The sequence below is a fragment of the Coregonus clupeaformis genome, chromosome 15, assembly GCF_020615455.1.
Source record: "Coregonus clupeaformis isolate EN_2021a chromosome 15, ASM2061545v1, whole genome shotgun sequence".
Lineage (NCBI taxonomy): Eukaryota > Metazoa > Chordata > Actinopteri > Salmoniformes > Salmonidae > Coregonus > Coregonus clupeaformis.
The window spans coordinates 11,596,186-11,615,732 of record NC_059206.1 but is presented as its reverse complement, the minus strand read 5'-3'; the positions used below and the strand labels follow the sequence as shown (position 1 = coordinate 11,615,732).

General features: G+C 46.6%; 1 pseudogene; it reads right to left on the bottom strand.

The window, feature by feature from the left end:
• Positions 1 to 3,012: 3,012 nt before the first annotated feature.
• LOC123492620 lies at positions 3,013 to 9,464 on the bottom strand (annotated as a pseudogene).
• Between the last annotated feature and the right edge of the window lie 10,083 nt (positions 9,465 to 19,547).

The following is a 19,547-nucleotide window of genomic DNA, read 5'->3' as shown; positions in this document are numbered from 1 at the left end:
CTGAACCTATCCCCCATTACTGTAGCTATCCCCCATTACTGTACCTATCCCATTACTGTACCTATCCCCATTACTGAACCTATCCCCATTACTGTAGCTATCCCCATTACTGAACCTATCCCCATTACTGAACCTATCCCCAATTACTGAACCTATCCCCCATTACTGAACCTATCCCCCATTACTGAACCTATCCCCCATTACTGTAGCTATCCCCCATTACTGTACCTATCCCCCATTACTGAACCTATCCCCCATTACTGTAGCTATCCCCTATTACTGAACCTATCCCCATTACTGAACCTATCCCCATTACTGTAGCTATCCCCCATTACTGTACCTATCCCCCTATTACTGAACCTATCCCCATATTGTACTTATCCCCATTGCTGTACCTCATTACTGTTTATCCCATTACTGAACCTATCTCTATTACTGTACCTATCCCCAATTACTGAACCTATCCCCATTACTGTAGCTATCCCCATTACTGAACCTATCCCCATTACTGAACCTATCCCCATTACTGAACCTATCCCCATTACTGAAGCCTATCCCCATTACTGACCTATCCCCATTACTGTACCTATCCCATTACTGTACCTATCCCCATTACTGTACCTATCCCCCATTACTGAATCCCTATCCCCATTACTGGACCCCTATCTCCCATTACTGTACCTATCCCCCTATTGTGTACCTATCCCCCATTACTGTAGCTATCCCCATTACTGTACCTATCCCCATTACTGTACCTATCCCCATTACTGAACCTATCCCCATTACTGTACCTATCCCCCATTACTGTACCTATCCCCCATTACTGTACCTATCCCCCATTACTGTACCTATCCCCCATTACTGAACCTATCCCCCATTACTCCCATGCATAGCTCGGCTGATCCAGCAGCAGGAAAGGTCATTGATTGTAACACCTTCAACAGTGTATGAACGTCAGTCTGTTTCACCCGCGCTACACGGAATGCAACAATATTTCATGTAAATTCCAAGTTTCCATTCTATAAAGGACTTATAATTATGCTATTAATCTTTATTTAAGCATTTGTAAATAGATTATAAATAATTAGACAACTGTTATAACACATTGGTCAAAATAGTGCTATAGCTGGTCAGCGCTTGCCAAATAGTAATATTTAACTCTAGTTATTAATCATTTATAAATGCACTTACAAATGCTTGTAAGATTAACACTAATGTATTGGTGCTATTTCTATCATTTTATTTAACTAACTTGACTATATTTAAACCGACTAGACAGCTAACTTCACTACAGTGTCAAGTGGTGTTTTTCTAATGTAATGTTATGTTTTCTACAGCCAACAGTGGAGCGCTGCAGTGGTACCTGTCTATCTTCCTGTCCTTTCCGAAGGTCCAGGTTAAGGGCCTTCGTGAAACACTGTGGTGTCGACTGCTGCCATTGGGGAGGTGTATGCTGAGCTGCTGTACAACAAGCCTGCTGGAGACACTGTCTTGGCATTTACAAAGAGCCGACGCGGGCCCCCTCTGCTCACGGGACTGTTTGCTCTCGTTCTCTGTGACCGATGTGAGTAAGTCATTTAAGCGTGTTACCCTCGCAAGGCTGCCGGCCCAGACGGCATTCCAAGTCGAGTCCTCAGAGCATGTGCAGACCAGATGTAACACACTCCTGATGATGTAACATACTCCTGATGATGTAACACACTCCTGATGATGTAACATACTCCTGATGATGTAACATACTCCTGATGATGTAACATACTCCTGATGATGTAACACACTCCTGATGATGTAACATACTCCTGATGATGTAACATACTCCTGATGATGTAACACACTCCTGATGATGTAACACACTCCTGATGATGTAACATACTCCTGATGATGTAACATACTCCTGATGATGTAACATACTCCTGATGATGTAACACACTCCTGATGATGTAACATACTCCTGATGATGTAACACACTCCTGATGATGTAACTTACTCCTGATGATGTAACACACTCCTGATGATGTAACATACTCCTGATGATGTAACATACTCCTGGTGATGTAACACACTCCTGATGATGTAACTTACTCCTGATGATGTAACACACTCCTGATGATGTAACTTACTCCTGATGATGTAACACACTCCTGATGATGTAACATACTCCTGATGATGTAACACACTCCTGATGATGTAACATACTCCTGATGATGTAACACACTCCTGATGATGTAACATACTCCTGATGATGTAACATACTCCTGATGATGTAACATACTCCTGATGATGTAACATACTCCTGGTGATGTAACACACTGCTGATGATGTAACATACTCCTGATGATGTAACACACTCCTGATGATGTAACATACTCCTGATGATGTAACATACTCCTGATGATGTAACACACTCCTGATGATGTAACATACTCCTGATGATGTTACACACTCCTGATGATGTAACATACTCCTGATGATGTAACACACTCCTGATGATGTAACACACTCCTGATCCTAATGTAATCTGATTACTTTCAGTTGCTTTTAGATTACTTTCCCTTTAATTGTTATTAGAAGAAGACTAAAATGAATATTACCAACTGAACGACGTCTATTGCAGAATAAATCACTGTTAGAGATTACATAGATGGCCATAAATGGATGTTGCATTTTACTTGATGGGTTGGTTTTGTAGGCTTCTTCTAACCCATTGCTTTCTACTACAGATAATAATAATACGATTAGGTTATATCTTTGAATTCCAGTCATTTCCAGTCATTCCAAGTAATTTAATACCCTGTGATCTTCAAGAATATGACTTGGAAGTATGGAAACATAGATTAGCCAAATTGTTTTACCTGATCATATATATATGACATTTTGAAATTGTTGATTGATTGTTAGTCCCTCCCACTCAGATCTCATTAACATGGCATAAGTCATGGCAAAATGTTAGTCCCTCCCACTCAGATCTCATTAACATAAGTCATGGCAAAATGAAGCAGGGAGTTTACTTTCTCAGTGTTTTGCCCGGGAGGTGGGTGGGCCCCGAATCCAAATCTTGCTTAGGGCCCCCAAAAGGCTAGGGATGGCCCTGAATCTGTTACCCAACCAAGGCAGGGGCCCTCAGTTACCCATGTGGGCCCCCTACCTCCTCTCCTCCCCCCATCTGATGATTTGTTGAGCGGCAGCAGAAAGCAACAGGCTATCAATAACATGGCATTGAGAGCGGCCATCCTGTGGTTGGCGGTTGCAGTAAAAAATAAATAAATAAAATATATACGTTTCCATTTTTCTCTGCCTAAAAGGCCCCCTATAGCTGGGACTGTAGCTGGAACTGGGACTGGGACTGTAGCTGGGACTGGGACAGTAGCTGGGACTGTAGCTGGAACTGGGACTGTAGCTGGAACTGGGACTGTAGCTGGGACTGTAGCTGGAACTGGGACAGTAGCTGGGACTGTAGCTGGAACTGGGACTGGGACTGTAGCTGGGACTGTAGCTGTAGCTGGGACTGTAGCTGGAACTGGGACTGTAGCTGGGACTGTAGCTGGAACTGGGACTGTAGCTGGAACTGGGACTGTAGCTGGGACTGTAGCTGGAACTGGGACAGTAGCTGGGACTGTAGCTGGAACTGGGACTGTAGCTGGGACTGGGACTGTAGCTGGAACTGGGACTGTAGCTGGGACTGGGACTGTAGCTGGAACTGGGACAGTAGCTGGGACTGTAGCTGGAACTGGGACTGGGACTGTAGCTGGGACTGTAGCTGTAGCTGGGACTGTAGCTGGAACTGGGACTGTAGCTGGGACTGTAGCTGGAACTGGGACTGTAGCTGGAACTGGGACTGTAGCTGGGACTGTAGCTGGAACTGGGACAGTAGCTGGGACTGTAGCTGGAACTGGGACTGGGACTGTAGCTGGAACTGGGACAGTAGCTGGGACTGTAGCTGGAACTGGGACTGTAGCTGGGACTGGGATTGTAGCTGGGACTGTAGCTGGAACTGGGACTGTAGCTGGGACTGTAGCTGGAACTGGGACTGTAGCTGGAACTGGGACAGTAGCTGGAACTGTAGCTGGAACTGGGACTGTAGCTGGGACTGGGATTGTAGCTGGAACTGTAGCTGTAGCTGGGACTGTAGCTGGAACTGGGACTGGAGCTGGGACTGTAGCTGGAACTGGGACTGTAGCTGGGACTGTAGCTGGAACTGTAGCTGGGACTGGGACTGTAGCTGGAACTGTAGCTGGAACTGGGACTGTAGCTGGAACTGTAGCTGGGACTGGGACTGTAGCTGGAACTGTAGCTGGAACTGGGACTGTAGCTGGGACTGTAGCTGGGACTGTAGCAGTAACTGGGACTGAGACTGTAGCTGGAACTGTAGCTGGGACTTTAGCTGGAACTGGGACTGTAGCTGGAACTGTAGCTGGAACTGGAACTGGCACTGGGACTGTAGCTGGGACTGTAGCTGGCACTGGGACTGGGACTGTAGCTGGAACTGGGACTGTAGCTGGAACTGGGACTGTAGCTGGGACTGTAGCTGGAACTGTAGCTGGGACTGTAGCAGTAACTGGGACTGGGACTGTAGCTGGAACTGGGACTGTAGCTGGAACTGTAGCTGGGACTGGGACTGTAGCTGGAACTGTAGCTGGGACTGTAGCTGGAACTGGGACAATAGCTGGAACTGGGACTGTAGCTGGAACTGGGACTGTAGCTGGAACTGTAGCTGGGACTGTAGCTGGAACTGGGACAGTAGCTGGGACATTAGCTGTAACTGGGACTGGGACTGGGACTGTGACTGGGACTGTAGCTGGAACTGGGACTGTAGCTGGAAATGTAGCTGGAACTGTAGCTGGAACTGTAGCTGGCACTGGGACTGGGACTGTAGCTGGAACTGGGACTGTAGCTGGAACTGGGACTGTAGCTGGGACTGTAGCTGGGACCGTAGCAGTAACTGGGACTGTAGCTGGAACTGTAGCTGGAACTGGGACTGTAGCTGGGACTGTAGCTGGAACTGTAGCTGGCACTGGGACTGGGACTGTAGCTGGGTCTGGGACTGTAGCTGGGACTGGGACTGTAGCTGGGACTGTAGCTGGGACATTAGCTGTAACTGGGACTGGGACTGGGACTGTGACTGGGACTGTAGCTGGAACTGGGACTGTAGCTGGAAATGTAGCTGGAACTGTAGCTGGAACTGTAGCTGGCACTGGGACTGGGACTGTAGCTGGAACTGGGACTGTAGCTGGAACTGGGACTGTAGCTGGGACTGTAGCTGGGACTGTAGCAGTAACTGGGACTGGGACTGTAGCTGGAACTGTAGCTGGGACTTTAGCTGGAACTGGGACTGTAGCTGGAACTGGGACTGTAGCTGGAACTGGAACTGGGACTGTAGCTGGAACTGGGACTGTAGCTGGAACTGTAGCTGGAACTGGGACTGTAGCTGGAACTGGAACTGGCACTGTAGCTGGCACTGGGACTGGGACTGTAGCTGGGTCTGGGACTGTAGCTGGGACTGGGACTGTAGCTGGGACTGTAGCTGGGACATTAGCTGTAACTGGGACTGGGACTGTAGCTGGGACTAGGACTGTAGCTGGGACTGTAGCTGGAACTGGGACTGTAGCTGGAAATGTAGCTGGGACTGTAGCTGGGTCTGGGACTGGGACTGTAGCTGGGCCTGTAGCTGTAGCTGGGACTGTAGCTGGGACTGGGACTGTAGCTGGGACTGTAGCTGGGACTGTAGCTGGGACTGGGACTGGGAGTGTAGCTGGAACTGGGACTGTAGCTGGGACTGGGACTGGGACTGGGACTGTAGCTGGAACTGTAGATGGGAGTGTAGCTGGAACTGGGACTGTAGCTGGAACTGGGACTGTAGCTGGGACTGTAGCTGGAACTGTAGCTGGGACTGTAGCTGGGACTGGGACTGTATCTGGAACTGGGACTGTAGCTGGGACTGTAGAAGGGACTGTAGCTGGGACTGGGACTGGGACTGGGACTGTAGCTGGAACTGGGACTGTAGCTGGGACTGGGACTGGGACTGTAGCTGTAGCTGGGACTGTAGCTGGAACTGGGAATGTAGCTGGTGCTGGGACTGTAGCTGGGACTGGGACTGGGACTGTAGCTGGGTCTGTAGCTGGAATTGGGACAGTAGCTGGGTCTGGGACTGGGACTGTAGCTGGAACTGTAGCTGGGACTGTAGCTGGAACTGTAGCTGGGACTGTAGCTGGAACTGGGACTGGGACTGTAGCTGGAACTGTAGCTGGGACTGGGACTGTAGCTGGAACTGTAGCTGGGACTGGGACTGTAGCTGGAACTGTAGCTGGGACTGGGACTGTTGCTGGGACTGGGACTGGGACTGTAGCTGGAACTGTAGCTGGGACTGTAGCTGGGACTGGGACTGTAGCTGGGACTGGGACTGGGACTGTAGCTGGAACTGTAGCTGGAACTGGGACTGGGACTGTAGCTGGGACTGTAGGAGGGACTGTAGCTGGAACTGGGACTGGAGCTGGGACTGTAGCTGGAACTGTAGCTGGGACTGGGACTGTAGCTGGAACTGTAGCTGGGACTGGGACTGTAGCTGGAACTGTAGCTGGGACTGTAGCTGGGACTGGGACTGTTGCTGGGACTGGGACTGGGACTGTAGCTTGGACTGGGACTGGGACTGGAGCTGGGACTGTAGCTGGAACTGGGACTGGGACTGTAGCTGGAACTGGGACTGGAGCTGGGACTGGGACTGGGACTGTAGCTGGGACTGTAGCTGGAATTGGGACTGGGACTGTAGCTGTAGCTGGTTCTGTAGCTGGAACTGGGACTGTAGCTGGGACTGGGACTGTAGCTGGGACTGTACCTGTAGCTGGAACTGGGCCTGGGACTGTAGCTGGGACTGGGACTGGGACTGTAGCTTTCCGGCCTTGATGATAGGCTGGAGAAGGCAGATCTGATTGAATCCCAGCCTTGATGATAGGCTGGGGAAGGCAGATCTGATTGAATCCCAGCCTTGATGATAGGCTGGAGATGGCAGATCTGATTGAATCCCGGCCTTGATGATAAGCTGGAGAAGGCAGATCTGATTGAATCCCAGCCTTGATGATAGGCTGGAGAAGGCAGATCTGATTGAATCCCAGCCTTGATGATAGGCTGGAGAAGGCAGATCTGATTGAATCCCAGCCTTGATGATAGGCTGGAGATGGCAGATCTGATTGAATCCCGGCCTTGATGATAAGCTGGAGAAGGCAGATCTGATTGAATCTAGGCCTAAATCTATTTATGGTGAAAATATGCTTTCTGGTGTGAAGAATGTCTACATGCAAAATTCTAATTCCTAATAGTTTGTGTATTATCCAGGAATCAGATAAGTGAGATGACATACAGTGGCTTGCGAAAGTATTCACCCCCCTTGGCATTTTTCCTATTTTGTTGCCTTACAACCTGGAATTAAAATAGATTTTTGGGGGGTTTGTATCATTTGATTTACACATGCCTACCACTTTGAAGATGGATGCAAAATATGTTTGGGGGTGAAACAAACAAGAAATATGATTTTTTTTAAACAGAAAACTTAAACGTGCATAACTATTCACCCCCCCCCAAAGTCAATACTTTGTAGGGCCACCATTTGTAGCAATTACAGCTGCAAGTCTCTTGGGGTATGTCTCTATAAGCTTGGCACATCTAGCCACTGGGATTTTTGCCCATTCTTCAAGGCAAAACTGCTCCAGCTCCTTCAAGTTGGATGGGTTCCGCTGGTGTACAGTAATCTTTAAGTCATACCACAGAGTCTCAATTGGATTGAGGTCTGGGCTTTGACTATGCCATTCCAAGACATTTAAATGTTTCCCCTTAAACCACTCAAGTGTTGCTTTAGCAGTATGCTTAGGGTCATTGTCCTGCTGGAAGGTGAACCTCCGTCCCAGTCTCAAATCTCTGGAAGACAAACAGGTTTCCCTCAAGAATTTCCCTGTATATAGCGCCATCCATCATTCCTTCAATTCTGACCAGTTTCCCAGTCCCTGCCGATGAAAAACATCCCCACAGCATGATGCTGCCACCACTATGCTTCACGGGGATGTTGTTCTCGGGGTGATGAGAGGTGTTGGGTTTGCGCCAGACATAGCGTATTCCTTGATGGCCAAAAAGCTAAATTTTAGTCTCATCTGACCAGAGTACCTTCTTCCATATGTTTGGGGAGTCTCCCACATGCCTTTTGGCAAACACCAAACGTGTTTGCTTATTCTTTTTTCTTTAAGAAATTGCTTTTTTCTGGCCACTCTTCCGTAAAGCCCAGCTCTGTGGAGTGTACGGCTTATTGTGGTCCTATGGACAGATACTCCAATCTCCGCTGTGGAGCTTTGCAGCTGCTTCAGGGTTATCTTTGGTCTCTTTGTTGCCTCTCTGATTAATGCCCTCCTTGCCTGGTCCGTGAGTTTTGATGGGAGGCCTTCTCTTGGCAGGTTTGTTGTGGTGTCATATGCTTTCCATTTTGTAATAATGAATTTAATGGTGCTCTGTGGAATGTTCAAAGTTTCTGATATTTTTTTATAACCCAACCCTGATCTGTACTTCTCCACAACTTTGTCCCTGACCTGTTTGGAGAGCTCCTTGGTCTTCATGGTGCCACTTGCTTGGTGGTGCCCCTTGCTTAGTGGTGTTGCAGATTCTGGGGCCTTTCAGAACAGGTGTATATATACTGAGATCATGTGACAGATCATGTGACACTTAGATTGCACACAGGTGGACTAAATTTAACTAAGTATGTGACTTCTGAAGGTAATTGGTTGCACCAGATCTTATTTAGGGGCTTCATAGCAAAGCGGGTGAATATGCACGGACCATGTTTCCGTTATTTATTTTTTAGAATTTATTGAAACAAGTTATTTTTTTCATTTCACTTCACCAATTTTAACTATTTTTTGTATGTCCATTACATGAAATCCAAATAAAAATCAATTTAAAAATGCCAAGGGGGATGAGTACTTTTGCAAGGCACTGTATGTTGTGTGTTTTCAGAAATGCTGCATGTCTTGATATGTTCAGTTAAATCCACCAGGGAATTGAGTTATTCATCTCTTTAACATTATGACAGTTGCTCAATTTTACATGTTTTTTTTTCGTATATTTTTAAAAATCATTTTATCTGGTTATTGTTAAATGAATAAGATCCAAAGAGGAAAATATACATACCATATCAGTGGCAGCAGCAGTTCTCTGTTAAGAATCCATTTAAAGATTAAAATCCACTTGGAAAGTGATTTCTGAATTTAAACTGTTTTCGTTTTTTTTTATAAATCATAGTGAGCCTGGGCTGAGAGGGCTTCTATTGTGTGTCTTACTTTGGAAGAGCTTTTTCCACCACTGCTCATGTGTTAAAAGCGTTGAATCCAAAAGCCGGCTTAAATATAATCCTCCAACTAAACTTTCTTTTGAGAAAGCTAAGAGGGGCTTTTTAGGTTTACAATCACTTTCTCCTTTATCTGGCCGAACATGACTGTAACCCAGGATCTCCTATGAGCTAGGGCCAATCTCTCTCTCTCTCTCTCTCTCTCTCTCTCTCTCTCTCTCTCTCTCTTCGCTCTCTCAATTAAATTCAATTATATTTAAGGGCTTTATTGGCATGGGAAACGTGTGTTAACATTGCCAAAGCAAGGGAAGTAGATAGTAAACAAAAGTGAAATAAATAATAAATATTAACAGTAAACATTACACTCAGAAGTTTCAAAAGAATAAAGACATTTCAAATGTCATAGTATTATATATACAGTGTTGTCTCTCTCTCTCTCTCTCTTCTCTCTCTCCTCTCTCTCCTCTCTCTCTCTTCTCTCTCCTCTCTCTCTCTCTCTCTCTCTCTCTCTCTCTCTCTCTCTCTCTCTCTCTCTCTCTCTCTCTCTCTCTCTCTCTCTCTCTCTCACTCTCTCTCTACTCTCTCTACTCTCTCTCTCTCTCTTTCTCCCTCTATCTCTTTTCTCTCTCTCTCTCTCTCTCTCTCTCTCTCTCTCTCTATCTCTTTTCGCTCTCTCTCGCTCTCTCCTCTCTCTATCTCTTTTCGCTCTCTCTCTCTCTCTCTCTCTCTCTCTCTCTCTCTCTCTCTCTCTCTCTCTCTCTCTCTCTCTCTCACTACTCTCTCTACTCTATCTCTCTCTCTCTTTCTCTCTCTATCTCTTTTCGCTCTCTCTCGCTCTCTCCTCTCTCTCTCTCTCTCTCTCTCTCTATCTCTTTTCGCTCTCTCTCGCTCTCTATCTCTTTTCGCTCTCTCTCTATCTCTCTCTCGCTCTCTCCTCTCTCTATCTCTTTTCGCTCTCTCTCTCTCTCTATCTCTCTCTCTCTCTCTCTCTCTCTCTCACTCTCACTCTCTATCTCTTCTCTCTCAGTTCAAATAAGGGCCATTTCAAATGTTATTTAATTGGCTATGTACAGCATTGTAACACATCTCTGTCCTATCAGCTAGGGTCCTCTCTCTCTCTCTGACCTTTCAGCTAGGGTTCCTCTCTCTCTCTCTGTCCTAGCAGCTAGGGTTCCTCTCTCTCTCTCTCTCTCTCTGACCTTTCAGCTAGGGTCCTCTCTCTCTCTCTCTCTCTCTGTCCTATCAGCAAGGGTTCCTCTCTCTCTCTCTCTGACCTTTCAGCTAGGGTTCCTCTCTCTCTCTCTCTGACCTTTCAGCTAGTGTTCCTCTCTCTCTCTCTGACTTAGCAGCTAGGGTTCCTCTCTCGCTCTCTGACCTTTCAGCTAGGGTTCCTCTCTCGCTCTCTGACCTAGCAGCTATGGTTCCTCTCTCTCTCTCTCTGACCTTTCAGCTAGGGTTCCTCTCTCTCTCTCTGTCCTAGCAGCTAGGGTTCCTCTCTCTCTCTGACCTTTCAGGTAGGGTTCCTCTCTCTCTCTCTCTCTCTCTGAGCTAGCAGCTAGGGTTCCTAGCAATTTTTATTGTTTATTTCACTTTTGTTTATTATCTACTTCACTTGCTTTGGCCATGTTAACATATGTTCCCCATGCCAATAAAGCCATTAAATTAAAATTTAATTTAATTTAATTTCAGAGCGAGAGAGGGACACAGACAGACAGAGAGAGAGAGAGAGAGAGAGAGAGAGAGAGAGAGAGAGAGAAGAGAGAGAGAGAGAGAGAGAGAGAGAGAGAGAGAGAGAGAGAGAGAGAGAGAGAGAGAGAGAGAGAGAGAGAGAGAGAGCAGACGAGCTCCCACGTTTCTCAGCATGTTTTTACAAAAATATAGATTTAGAGTTAGATAAACATGGATTTTTCAGCAAGGACATATACAGGATACTACCCTCCACAACATAACCTACACTCCAAATCAACTCCAGGATACTACCCTCCACAACATAACCTACACTCCAAATCAACTCCAGGATACTACCCTCCACAACATAACCTACACTCCAAATCAACTCCAGGATACTACCCTCCACAACATAACCTACACTCCAAATCAACTCCAGGATACTACCCTCCACAACATAACCTACACTCCAAATCAACTCCAGGATACTACCCTCCACAACATAACCTACACTCCAAATCAACTCCAGGATACTACCCTCCACAACATAACCTACACTCCAAATCAACTCCAGGATACAACCCTCCACAACATAACCTACACTCCAAATCAACTCCAGGATACTACCCTCCACAACATAACCTACACTCCAAATCAACTCCAGATAACTACCCTCCACAACATAACCTACACTCCAAATCAACTCAAGGATACTACCCTCCACAACATAACCTACACTCCAAATCAACTCCAGGATACTACCCTCCACAACATAACCTACACTCCAAATCAACTCAAGGATACTACCCTCCACAACATAACCTACACTCCAAATCAACTCCAGGATACTAGCCTCCACAACATAACCTACACTCCAAATCAACTCCAGGATACTACCCTCCACAACATAACCTACACTCCAAATCAACTCCAGGATACTAGCCTCCACAACATAACCTACACTCCAAATCAACTCCAGGATACTACCCTCCACAACATAACCTACACTCCAAATCAACTCCAGGATACTACCCTCCACAACATAACCTACACTCCAAATCAACTCCAGGATACTACCCTCCACAACATAACCTACACTCCAAATCAACTCCAGGATACTACCCTCCACAACATAACCTACACTCCAAATCAAAACTCCAAACCTACAACCTGATTTTGGACAAAATTACTTTGAAGGATTCCTATTACCAGAGATCCTACTGTTAATATATACAGTAAATGCTCTGCCAAGCAAACAACAGAAACCTGAAAACACCATCCAACCTGGAACTGAGTGAGTAATGTTTAGACTGCAGCTACTTTTACAACCAATTAGGAACATACACTACAATTATATATTTTACTTTATAAGGACTGAATGCTAAGTTAAGGCTACCAAGCTTGCTAGAACAGAACATATCTGACTGCAACTTCAATTAGCACTGAGGTGTGAAGTGAGAGGTGTCGAAGCCCGTGAGCCCAACAATGGCAGGAGAGTTCCACAGCCTATCCCAACCAAATGCAGATGCCTTTGAAGCCCCCTCCCGCTGCTCAGAGGTTATTAGCATACAGTACCCTCTGGATGTAAAAAATTATAAGCCACGAAAACAGTACAAAAAGAAAGTCCTTATGGAAAATCAAGAGACACTTTTTGCTGACTTTTATAAAAATGGAAACATAAGCAACTTCATTTTCCACACAGACATCCCCTGGCATGGCGCAATGCTATATTAACACACTACCCCTCTGTTAAGAGGGGGGGTGTTAGCGATGGGTGGAAACTCAGGATACTAGACAACGAGGACTCTGAGTCAGCCAATATAAATCTGTACAAGTCTGGAACAGTATTGGTACAGGGCAACCCCAAACAGTTTCAGCTGAACTTTCACCTAATCAAAGAAATAGCTCAGCAGGAGAAGCTATCCCTTGAGAAAGATGCTCCCACCCCGAGCGGGTCAGACCAGACCTCTGGAACATTATATAACCCCACGGACGAGCAACCCCAAGCGGAAAGTCAACTTCCCAGCACAGAGTACTACTCCCTCATTGAAATGAAGGATAAATTCACCCAGCTGGATGTAAGGCAGGTGGAGCTGTAACAGCAGGTGAACACACTCCAGTCAGCACAGACCCAGACAACAGTCCAGCACAACAACACCTCCTTAACTAGACCTGGAGAGCTGGAGGTAGAGATAGACATGTCTGCACTCTGGAATGTGGTGAGACAACATCAACGGGAGAAAGAGCAGGAGCAGGAGAAGAACAGAGCACTAGAGGAGAGGATCAGAGTGCTGGACGAGAAGGTGAGTGGGATGGCATGTGACAGAGAACAACCCTTTAGATAGCTGGCCAACCCCGCAGAGAAGCCAGCGGAACAGCCCACCTCAGATCCTGGCCAAAGTCTCGACACCGCAGCAGAACAGTACACCCTAGACCCTGACCATAGCCTCGAAACCCCAAGCCCAGGTGATTCCAACCCCTCTGAGCACCCCCCTGTCAGCCGCCCTGATAGCCCTCCTGATGACCCCCCCCCACACCACCTGAGGAAATACACAAGCCACAGATTGTACTCCTTATGTACTCAAAAGGGAAATACATACAACAAATTAAACTTTTTCCAAAACACATAGTGTCTAAACTCTGGTGTCCAAAAACCCAGCGCGCCCTAGACCTTCTGTCTGAGGACCAACTAGGGTCACACAGCCACATAATAATACACACAGGCACAAACGACCTGAGAACACAGCAGGAAAGGGTGGCCACAGCACTCAAGGGAGTGATTGAAAAAGCTTCTTCTACTTTCCCCAACGCACAAGTACTTATCTCCACCATGGAAATACTTCCACCCTGCTACCATACAGCAGATAAACACAAGTATTTCCCATGACTGTGCCTCAAAACCAAATGCTTACCTTGCCCACCACTCCACCCTGGACGTGAACAGCCTTTACGGCCAGGTCCACCTATACAAGGCAGCAGTGCCCACCTTCACCCGGACCCTAAAGGATATCACCCTCAACCGCAGCCCCAACACCTCACACATGAGCAACAGATCAACAGACACCCCGCCCAGACCAGCGAGACACTCTCCCAGACCTGAGAGATCCTGGATTATCCAAGGCCTGAGGTAATCTGCCTTTGGAGCAGGAACTTGGACTTCACCAACGAAATCAGAAATACAGACATTGTCATCCTACAATAAACATGGTATGGAGGAGATGGACCCACTGGTTGCCCTCTAGGTTACAGAGAGCTGGTAGTCCCATCCACCAAACTACCAGGTGTGAAACAGGGAAGGAACTCAGTGGGTATGCTAATTTGGTATAGAGCAGACCTAACTCACTCCATTCAATTAATCAAAACAGGAACATTTTACATTTGGCTAGTAAAATGTCCTCCTGTGTGCTACCTATATCCCTGCACTAGAATCCCCATACTTTAACTCTACGGGATTGGTGTCCCGTATACGGGACGGTTGAGCTAATGTGCGCTAATTTGATTAGCATGACTGTTGTAAGTAACAGCAAACCTTCCAGGACATAGACATGTCTTACATGGGCAGAAATCTTAAAATCTTGTTAATTGCACCATTATCCCAGAAACCCTAGACCCACTCCAATTTGCATACCTCCCCAACATATCCACAGATTATGCAATCTCTATTGCGCTCCACATTGCCTTTTCACACCTGGACAAACGGAACACCTATATGAGAATGCTATTCATTGACTACAGCTCAGCGCTCAACACCATATTTTTATTTATTTATTTATTTCACCTTTATTTAACCAGGTAAGCCAGTTGAGAACAAGTTCTCATTTACAACTGCGACCTGGCCAAGATAAAGCAAAGCAGTGCGATAAAAACAACAACAACACAGAGTTACATATGGAATAAAGAAAACGTACAGTCAATAACACAATAGAAAATCTATATACAGTGTGTGCAAATGTAGTAAGTTATGGAGGTAAGGCAATAAATAGGCCATAGTGCAAAATAATTACAATTTATATTAACACTGGAGTGATAGATGTGTAGAAGATAGAGATACTGGGGTGCAAATGAGAAAAATATATAACAATGCAAATAACAATATGGGGATGAGGTAGTTGGGTGGGCTAATTACAGATGGGCTGTGTACAGGTGCAGTGATCGGTAAGCTGCTCTGACAACTGATGCTTAAAGTTAGTGAGGGAGATAAGAGTCTCCAGCTTCAGAGATTTTTGCAGTTCGTTCCAGTCATTTGCAGCAGAGAACTGGAAGGAATGGCGGCCAAAGGAGGTGTTGGCTTTGGGGATGACCAGTGAGATATACCTGCTGGAATGCAAACTACTGGTGGGTGTTGCTATGGTGACCAATGATCTAAGATAAGGCGGGATTTTCCTAGAAGTGATTTATAGATGGCCTGGAGCCAGTGGGTTTGGCGATGAATATGTAGTGAGGACCAGCCAACAAGAGCATACAGGTCACAGTGGTGGGTAGTATATGGGGCTTTGGTGACAAAACGGATGGCACTGTGATAGACTACATCCAATTTGCTGAGTAGAGTGTTGGAAGCTATTTTGTAAATGACATCGCCGAAGTCAAGGATCGGTATCTCCTGAGTGGCGCAGTGGTCTAAGGCGCTGCATCGCAGTGCTAACTGTGCCACTAGAGATCCTGGTTCGAATCCAGGCTCTGTCGCAGCCGGCCGCGACCGGGAGACTCATGGGCGGCGCACAATTGGCCCAGGGTAGGGGAGGGAATGGCCGGCAGGGATGTAGCTCAGTTGATAGAGCATGGCGTTTGCAACGCCAGGGTTGTGGGTTCGATTCCCATGGGGGGCCAGTATAAAAATAAAAATAAATATATATATATATGTATTCACTAACTGTAAGTCGCTCTGGATAAGAGCGTCTGCTAAATGACTAAAATGTAGGATAGTCAGTTTTACGAGGGCATGTTTGGCAGCATGAGTGAAGGAGGCTTTGTTGTGAAATAGGAAACCGATTCTAGATTTAACTTTGGATTGGAGATGCTTAATGTGAGTCTGAAAGGAGAGTTTACGGCCTAACCAGACACCTAGGTATTTGTAGTTGTCCACATATTCTAAGTCAGACCTGCCGAGAGTAGTGATTCTAGTCGGGCAGGCGGGTGCAAGCGGCATTAAATTGAATAGCATTCATTTAGTTTTACTAGCATTTAAGAGCAGTTGGAGGCCACGGAAGGAGTGTTGTATGGCATTGAAGCTCGTTTGGAGGTTTGTTAACACAGTGTCCAATGAAGGGCCAGATGTATACAAAATGGTGTCGTCTGCGTAGAAGTGGATCTGAGAGTCACTAGCAGCAAGAGCGACATCATTGATATACACAGAGAATAGAGTCTGCCTGAGAATTGAACCCTGTGGCACCCCCATAGAGACTGCCAGAGGTCCAGACAACAGGCCCTCCGATTTGACACATTGAACTCTATCTGAGAAGTAGTTGGTGAACCAGGCGAGGCAGTCATTTGAGAAACCAAGGCTATTTAGTCTGCCAATAAGAATGTGGTGATTGACAGAGTCAAAAGCCTTGGCCAGGTCGATGACGACGGCTGCACAGTACTGTCTTTTATCGATCACGGTTATAATATCCTGTAGGACCTTGAGCTTGGCTGAGGTGCACCCATGACCAGCTCAGAAACCAGATTGCATAGCGGAGAAGGTACGGTGGGATTCGAAATGGTCGGTAATCTGTTTGTTAACTTGGCTTTCAAATACTTTCGAAAGGCAGGGCAGGATGGATATAGGTCTGTAACAGTTTGGATGTAGAGTGTCGTCCCCTTTGAAGAGGGGGATGACCGCGTCAGCTTTCCAATCTCTGGGGATCTCAGACGATACGAAAGAGAGGTTGAACAGGCTAGTAATAGGGGTTGCGACAATTTCGGCAGCTAATTTTAGGAAGAAAGGGTCCAGATTGTCTAGCCTAGCTGATTTGTAGAGGTCCAGATTTAGCAGCTCTTTCAGGACATCAGATATCTGAATTTGGGTGAAGGAGAAGTGGGGGGGGAAGGGGGGGCATGGGCAAGTTGCAGCGGAGGGTGCAGAGCTGGTGGCCGGGGTAGGGGTAGCCATGTCGAAAGCATGGCCAGCCGTAGCAAAATGCTTATTGAAATCCTTGATTATCGTAGATTTATCGGTGGTGACAGTGCTTCCTAGCCTCAGTGCAGTGGGTAGCTGGGAGGAGGTGCTCTTATTCTCCATGGACTTTACAGTGTCCCAAAACCTTTTGGAGTTAGTGCTACAGGATGCAAATTTCTGTTTGAAAAAGCCTTTGCTTTCCTAACTGATTGTGTATATTGGTTCCTGACTTCCCTGAAAAGTTACATATCGCGGGAGCTGTTCGATGCTAATGCAGTACGCCACAGGATGTTTTTGTGCTGGTCAAGGGCAGTCAAGTCTGGGGTGAACCAGGGGCTATATCTGTTCTTAGTTCTGATTTTTTTGAATGGGGCATGCTTCTTTAAGATGGAGAGGAAAGCTCTTTTGAAGAACATCCAGGCATCCTCTACTGACAGAATGAGGTCAATATCTATCCAGGATACCAAGGCCAGGTCAATTAGAAAGGCCTGCTCGCTGAAGTGTTTTAGGGAGCGTTTGACAGTGATGAGGGGTGGACGTTTGACCGTGGACCCATTACAGACGCAGGCAATGAGGCAGTGATCGCTGATATCCTGGTTGAAGACAGCGGAGGTGTATTTAGTGGGTAAATTAGTCAGGATGATATCTATGAGGGTGCCCATGTTTACGGATTAAGGGTTGTAGCTGGTAGGTTCCTTGATAATTTGTGTGAGATTGAGGGCATCTAGTTTAGACTGTAGGACGGCCGGGGTGTTAAGCATATCCCAGTTTAGGTCACCAAGCAGTACGAACTCTGAGGATAGATGGGGGGGAAATCAATTCACATATGGTGTCCAGGGCACAGCTGGGGGCTGAGGGGGGTCTGTAGCAAGCGGCAACAGTGAGAGACTTATTTCTGGAAAGTTGGATTTTTAGATGTAGAAGCTCAAACTGTTTGGGCACAGACCTGGATAGTATGATAGAGCTCTGCAGGCAATCTCTACAGTAGATTGCAACTCCGCCCCCTTTGGCAGTTCTATCTAGATGGAAAATGTTATAGTTCGGGATGGAAATGTCTGAATTTTTGGTGGCCTTCCTAAGCCAAGATTCAGACACTGCTAGAACATCAGGGTTGGCAGAGTGTGCTAACGCAGTGAATAACTCAAACTTGGGAAGGAGGCTTCTGATGTTAACATGCAAGAAACTAAGGCTTTTACGGTTACAGAAGTCAACAAATCATAACGCCTGGGGAGTAGGAGAGATACTTCTACACCTGCATTACTAGCTGTTTGGGGTTTTAGGCTGGGTTTCTGTACAGCACTTCGAGATATTAGCTGATGTAAGAAGGGCTATATAAAATAAAATTGATTGATTGATACTGGGGGCTACAGGGCCTGGGTTAGCCTCTACATCACCAGAGGAACAGAGGAGTAGAATAAGGATACGGCTAAAAACTTTAAAAACTGGTATTCTAGTCTGTTGGGTACAGAGACAAAAAGGGGCGTTGTAGAATAGATTCAGGGCATTATGTACAGACAAGGATATGGAAGGATATGAGTACAGTGGAGGTACACCTAAGCATTGGGTAACTATGAAAGAGATAGCATCACTGGAGGTACCGATTGAGCCGGTCTCCGCGTGTATGGGGGGTGGGACAAAGGAGCTCTCTGAGGCTGGTTGAGCTGAACTTGGGGCTCTACAGTGAAATAGTACAATAAGAACTAACCCAAACAGCAATAGGCAAGGCATATTGACATGGGAGAGAGGCATAACGCAATCACAGGTGTTATTCGAGAGGTCTAAGACAACAACTGGTAATGGCGATGAAAGTTTGGGCTGAGGCTAAACAGATAAACAGGATGGGGTACCCTGTAAAGGAACAGTCCAGCAGGCATTAGCTGTGTAGCTGAGTGATCATAAGGTCCAGTGAACAGCACTAAGTAAGTCCGGGAGCAGATCGTAGGCTGCTAAAACACAGGCGAGCAGGAGGCACGGCTATTGATTGCGCGTGCTAGCGGGCCTGGGCAAGCAGATGGATCTTCGTGTCATCGCAACGGGAAGCCTGTTGAAACCACAGTATTTTGTCAGCAGACCAGTCGTGATGGATCGGCGGGCTCCGTGTTGACACTAGGAGGTCCCGTCCGGTTGACAGAGAGGTAGATAGCCGGGAGATGGGCCTGACTCGAAGCTAGCTCAAGGCTAACTGGTACGTTGGGTCAGTGGTGATTAACCAACAACAGCCATTCGGTTGCAGCTAGCTAGTTGCGATTGTCCGGTGTTAAGGTCCAGGTGATTCAGTGATTCCGGCAGAAAATCCGATATGCTCTGGGTCGACAGCACGCTGTGCAGACTGGCCGATAATTGTCCAGGCTAGAGCTGGCTGGTAGGTAGTGCAGGCCACGGACAGTGGTGAAGACCGCTAACGGTGGCTAATAGCAACTAGCTAGTTAGCTGGCTAGCTGGCTAGTTTCAGCCGTGGGTTCT